General features: G+C 37.7%; 1 non-coding gene across 1 annotated transcript; it reads left to right on the plus strand.

Moving 5' to 3' along the window:
* Positions 1-6,264: 6,264 nt before the first annotated feature.
* Positions 6,265-6,367, plus strand: LOC117797611. The gene has a single exon (XR_004622610.1). It is a non-coding gene; the product is annotated as a U6 spliceosomal RNA (small nuclear RNA).
* The last annotated feature ends 589 nt before the right edge of the window (positions 6,368-6,956 follow it).

The following is a 6,956-nucleotide window of genomic DNA, read 5'->3' on the forward strand; positions in this document are numbered from 1 at the left end:
ATTTTTAGTGCAGTGGAGCTACTCTCTGTAATACTATAATGATGGATACATGTCATTATACGTTAGTCAAGAGCCATAGAACGTACACTGCAAAGAGTGAACCCTAATGTATGCTATCTACTTTAGTTACTAATAATATATCAATATTGGCTTATTAATTGTAACAAACACACTAAACTAATGCAAGGTAAGATGTAAATAACAGCAGAAACTGTGTAAGGGGTTGAGAGGGTAAATGGGAACTTGCTATACTTTCTGCTCAATTTTTCTGTAGCATGAAAAAGTAAAGTTTCTGAATAAATAAGCATCCCCTCAGAGTTATATACTTAGAGTAGTTTTTGTTTTCCTGGATAATCTGAATATTGCAGTTGGCCAATTTTTTTTTTCTTTTTCTCACATGAAACCTTACTTTCTCTTCAGGGGGAAAAAAACCCCAACTCTTTTAGTAGCAGTTAAGTTTGCTCAAATTTCTTCTATCATTAATAAGTAAAATGTAACAAAGCAAAATACTCCCATGAACTCTGAAACTTGAAACTTCCTCTAAGTACCTCTGTTCTGGTCCTAGTGCTTCTATGCATAAGCACACACACACATATTCAAAATATCATAAAAGCATTGAGAGATATATTCAACTTTTAAAAATTGTGAGCATTACACATAAAGCTCTATAGCATCCTACTGCTCAAAACAGCCCAAAGGGGTACTTACAGGGATATTTATTATATTAATCAGATTACAAACATGTATAAAACATCCAAACAATTCAAGAAGCTAGAGAAAGAACAGCATATTCAACACAAAGAAGCAAACGTAGGAAACAATACAGATGAATGCAAAAGTGATCAATTAGAAGAGAGCCAGCTACTGAAAGCTAGTTCTTTGAAAAGATGTATTTAAAAATTTTTTATAAGTATTACAATCATGTATGAAAGAAGCAGTTATACATGATATTAGGTAGATAAACTGGGCAAAATTTAGGTGGAGAAGAGATATGGCAATGATAAAATAACACTGTAAGTATTAACCAGTATCTCAAGATAAGTGATAGGCAACAAAGAGGTTCTACCTAAAGAAGAATTTCAGATACAAAACTCAGGAATTTTGGAATTAGAAAATGACCATTCTGCTGCCTCCAATGGATTTAATGGATAAAGATGACTGCCAACATTACCACAAAGGAGACAACGGACATCATGCACGTCCTGATGGAAGCACACATTTTTTTAAAAAAGATTTTATTTATTTATTTGACAGACAGCCAGTGAGAGAGGGAACACAAGCAGGGGGAGTGGGAGAGGAAGAAGCAGGCTCCCAGCGGAGCAGGCTCCCAGCGGAGCCCCGATGTGGGGCTCGATCCCAGGACTCTGGGATCAGGCCCTGGGTCAAAGGCAGACACTTAACAACTGGGCCACCAAGGCGCCCCATTGAACTTGAGAATATTTCTTAAAAACCTTTTCAATTGATTTGATGGATAGGGTTGTACTAAATTCTACCAGCAATTAAGCAAAATGTCCCCCCCCCCCCGCCGGAAGCGCACATTTTTAACCCTAGAGTGACCTGCTAATAAACACACACCTAAACCTGAATATGAACAGGATTCTACTATAAAAATTGAGGATTGCTACTGATTAATGTTAGGTAACTGGGTTCATTATTCTAGTGTCCATACTGTTGTCTATGCTTGAGAATGTCTGTAATACAAGGGCTCTGTTTAAATATTCTGCCTTTAATATGAAATGTGATGTGGGGCGCCTGGGTGGCATAGTCACTTAAGGGTCTGACTCCTGGTTTTGGCTCAGGTCATGATCTCAGGGTCGTGAGATTGAGCCCCACGTTGGGCTCCATGCCCAGCGCAGAGTCTGCTTGAGTTTCTCTTTCCCCCTCCCTCCCTCCCTCCCTCTCTCTCTCTCAATATATATAAATAAATGGTAGGAAAAAAAAGAAAAGTGATGTACAGGCAGATCTCATTTTATGGCAATTCTCAGATAATCACGGCTTCTATCTAATGAAGGCTTGTGGCAACTCTGTGTAAAGCAAGACTACTGGTGCCATTTTTTTTCAACACAATTTCCTCACTTCGTATTTCTGTGTTATGTTTTGGTAATTCTTCCAATATTTCAAACTTTTTCATTATTCTTATATGTATTATGATGCTATATAACCAATGATCTTTGATGTAAGTACTAATTGTTTCGAGGCACTAAGAACCACACCCATAAGACGGCAAACTGAATCGATGCTATGTGCATTCTAACTCTCCCACTGACCAGTTGTTCCCACTGTCTCCCCCTCTCCACCAGCCTGCCTATGCTGAAACACAATAATATTGAAATTAGGCCAATTAGTAACCCCACAATGGCTTCTTAGCGTTTAAGTAAAAAGAAGATTTCCATGTCCTTCACTTTAAATTGAAAGCTAGCAATTATTAAGCGTAGTGACAAAGGCATGTCAAAGCCAAGATAGGCTGAAAGCTAAGGTTCTTGCACCAAACAGTCAAATAGTAAATGCAAAGGAAAAGTCCTTGAAGAAAATTAAAAGTACTACTACAAGGAGCACACAAAAGTGAAACATGGATAAAGTTTCAGTGGTCTGGACAGGAGATCAAACCTGTCACAATATACATCCCCTTAAGCCAAATCCGGAGCAAGGCCCTAACTCTCTTCAATTCTTTGAAGGCTGAGAGAGGTGAGGAGGCTGCACAAGAGAAAATCTGAAGCCATCAGAAGTTGGTTCATGAGGTTTAAGGAAGGAAGCCATCTCCACAACACAACATACAAGGAAACGCACCAAGTGCTAACGGAGACGCCACAGTAGGTTATTCCGCAGATGGAGCTAAGATAATTCACGAAGGTGGCTACACTACACACAGATTTTCAGTGTAGATGAAACAACATTCTATTGCAAGAAGATGCCATCTAGGACTTTCATAGCTAGAGAGAGGAAAACTCGAAGCCTGGCTTCAAAGCTTCAAAGGACAGGCTAACTCTCTTCTTAAGGACTAATGCAGCTGGTTGAAACCAAAGCCCATTTCCCAGGACCCTTAAGCCCAAATCTTAGGACCCTTAAGAATTATGCTAAATGTATTCTGCCTGTGCTCTGTAAATGGAAAAACAAAGCCTGGATGACAGCACACCTGTTTACAACATTATTTACTGAACATTTTAAGCCCACTGTTGAGGCCTAGTGCTCAGAAAAAAAATTCCATTCAAAATATGACTGTTCATTGACAATGCACCTGGTCACTTGAGAGCTCTGATGGAGATGGCCACCAAGATTAAAGTTGTTTTCATGCCTGCTAACACAACATCCATTCTGCAGTCCGTGGATAAAGGAGTTAATTTCAACTTTTAAGTCTTACGATTTAAGAAATACATTTCATAAGGCTATAGCTACCATAGCTAGTGAATCCCCGATGGATCTGGGCAATGTCAACTGAAAACCTTCTGGAAGGGATTCGCCATTCTAGATGCCATTAGGGACATTCAAGATTCACGAAAAGAAGTAAAAATAATATTAACGGGGATCTGGAAAACGTTATTCCAATCCTCATGGATGACTTTGAGGGTTTCAAGACTTCAGGTGGAGGAAGCAATTGCAGATGTGGTGAAAATACAAGGGGACTAGAAGTAAGTAGAGCCTAAAGATATGACTGAACTGCTGCGATCTCATGATCAAACTTGAATGGATGAGGATTTGCTTCCTATGGCTGAGCAAAGAAAGAGGTTTCATGACATGAAATCTGCTGGTGAAGATGCTATCAAACAGCATCACATAGTACAGAGAAACTGTGTGTGAAAGGAAGAATCAGTCGATGTGGCAAACTTCCTTGCTGCTTATTTTAAGACATTGCCACAGCCACCCCAAACTTTAGAAACCACCACCCTGATCACTCAACGATCAACAACATAGAGGCAAGACCTTCCATCACAAAAAGATTATGACTTGCTGAAAGCCCAGATGATGGCTAGCAATTATTAGTAATAAGGTACTTCTTTATTACAATATGTACTTTTTATTTTTTTTTAAGACTTGAGAGTTAGAGCACATGTGTGCAAGGGCGAGGGACAGAGAGAGTCTTAAGTAGCCTCCACATCCAGCACAGACCCTGACGTGGGGCTCAATATCACATCCTTGAGATCATGATTGGAGCAGAAACCAAGAGTCAGGAGCCCAACAGACTGTCCCATGCAGGTGCCCCATACTACGACATATACTTTTTAAGGACATAATGTATTGCACATTGAAAAGCAGTATAAACATAACTTTTATATGAACTGGGGAAACAAGAAATTCAACGGACTCTCTTTGTCACAATATTTGCTATATTCTAGTAGTTTGGAACCAAATCCGCAATATCTCCAAGGTATGCCTCTATACCACATCTTATAATATATATCTCAGCTCAGTGTCTCACCATATAAAGCAGCCAATTAATCTAACAGGTATTCACTGAGCACTAATGAAGCTCTAATTTTCTCCAGAAATTTTTTTTTTTAAAGATTTTATTTATTTATTTGACAGAGACAGCCAGTGAGAGAGGGAACACAAGCAGGGGGAGTGGGAGAGGAAGAAGCAGGCTCCTAGCAGAGGAGCCTGATGCGGGGCTCGATCCCAGAATGCCGGGATCACGCCCTGAGCCGAAGGCAGACGCTTAACCGCTGTGCCACCCAGGCGCCCCTTCTCCAGAAATTATTAAAAAGCAATTTCCTCACTTGCCTCACTGCTGGTATAACTGGTATTCTTTGAAAAGTTTTTTTTTTCCCCTACATGTCACCATCTTTGATGACTTTTTAAGATGCACTCACCTTTGAATATTTAGTACAACTTCTTAAGTCCCAGCAAGTTACATTATAATTTCAATATGGAAATTACCATCTTCTCACTTTAAATATTTTTAAATGTACTTAAAGTATCCTTCATCAAATTACATAAAAGTAACACATATTTTATACTCATACATCATGAATAAAAACCACTTTAATGCATTTATAGCTGAAAAGGCATTTAGAAATTTCACTTAATTAATCTGTCCCACATAATTGGAACTGTATGAGCTTGGAGCTTTCATTAAGCTATTTTTAAATTAAGGTATAACACTGTTTTTGTTTTTGTTTTTTTTCAACATAATGCTTTTGTACAAGTAATAGACTACTGTATAGTGTGAAAATAACTTTTAGATGCATTGGGAACCAAAAAAATTCATGTGACTTGCTTTACTGCAATATGTACTAGCTTTACTATGGTAGTATGGAACTGAACCTGCACTATCTTTGAGATCTGCCTATAAAATGGAGCTTTTTAATCAAAATATTGTGAAATTAAGTCAAGGAAAACTCATCTAAAATGGAATCAGGAGGCCAGAAGGGGAAGCTCTCATAACTTACCACTTATATTCAGTTCCAGACAGGTAGAAATCTATTTCCTATAGGAAGAAGATCATACAAATTTCACTACAAGAGCAGGAGGAAAAAAGATTTTTCCCTTGTCTAGTAACAGCCCAGCCAATGAGAGACTGTCACAACTCAGCCAATGAAAAGCCGTTTCAAACTCCCAGTTTACTCCAATGGACTATAAAAGAACTCCCCCAATTCCTCCTTCGATCTATAAAAGAGTATTCCTCTCCTTTGTTCTTGGACTTGCCTATGGTTGTGCCATTGCTTCCAAGTCCCAAACTAAAATTCTCTGCTATTTCCAGATAAACCCATCTTCCTGGTAAAAATAAATGGATGCTTACTTTATGGTTAACATTATATAAATAAGTAAATAGGTCCATAGAGAGACAGACATCTTCAACCAACAAAATAAGAAATTGAAACAGCAGTCCAACACAAAGCAACATCAAAAGACTCCAGGGCCACCCAGGCTTTAGGGCTTGTTACACAAAATGGTAAAGGAAAAAGTAATCACCACCTCATGGAAACTTGTGTAAAATTACACAAAAAAGGGGAGTTATTCAACCATTAAAATAGGCCACCTCTTCTTGATACGAAGACCAGCTGAGAATCCCTCAATAAAACAACACTTATGCCAAGCTCACTTGCATAGAGACAATTATCCTAAATAAATTCATAGTATTTCCAATATAGCAGTGAAATAACATTAGCAAATGCAGCCAAATGGAAATACCTATGTTAGCAAAAAAAGAGGGGAAAAGGATGGGACTATGTGCGAGGGTAAAGAAAAAGCCTTTGACAAAATAAATTAATGACACTTGGTAATGATAATAAGTTTTGGCAAGCTTGCATTACAAAAGAATTTCCATGCTCGCTTTGGCATCAAATACACTAACATTGGAATGATACAGAGAAGACTAGCATGGCCCCTGTGCAAGAATGACACGCAAATTTGTGAAGTGTTCCATATTGGGGAAAAAAAAAAGAAAAGAATTTCCATTTTCTAAATGGAATAAATATACTAAATGGGAACTATTGCAAACATACCCAATAGGTTTGAGAAGAAAACAAAGGCATATGATATCAAATCTGTCTACAACTGAATGAAAATACATACCCAATATGCAACTATTATGCAAGAATATGAATACCAAAGTAAATAAGAGGAAGCGATAACGAAAAGAAAGAGGTAACAATATCATCTCTTAATTAAAAAGTTCTAAGTAATTGGTACAGTAATTATTAAGACACATAAGCAATTCAGAAAGATGTTGTATAAAAGATCAACATAGCAAATTAAGAAATCTGATAAAACAAAATCACTAACAAATTACAACATGTAATGGAAAATATATCACTGAAAACAACAATAATATCCAAGATATACCTAATACAAAACCAAACAGATACCTACAAGTTCTTTAGGAGATAACTATAAAAACGTACTGATAGACTAACACAAATAAAAACCACAACGAGATACCACCTTACACCAATCAGAATGGCTAAAATTAACAACACAGGAAACAACCGATGTTGGTGAGGATGCAGAGAAAGGGGAAC

Source organism: Ailuropoda melanoleuca, chromosome X, assembly GCF_002007445.2.
Source record: "Ailuropoda melanoleuca isolate Jingjing chromosome X, ASM200744v2, whole genome shotgun sequence".
In the NCBI taxonomy this organism is placed as follows: domain Eukaryota; kingdom Metazoa; phylum Chordata; class Mammalia; order Carnivora; family Ursidae; genus Ailuropoda; species Ailuropoda melanoleuca.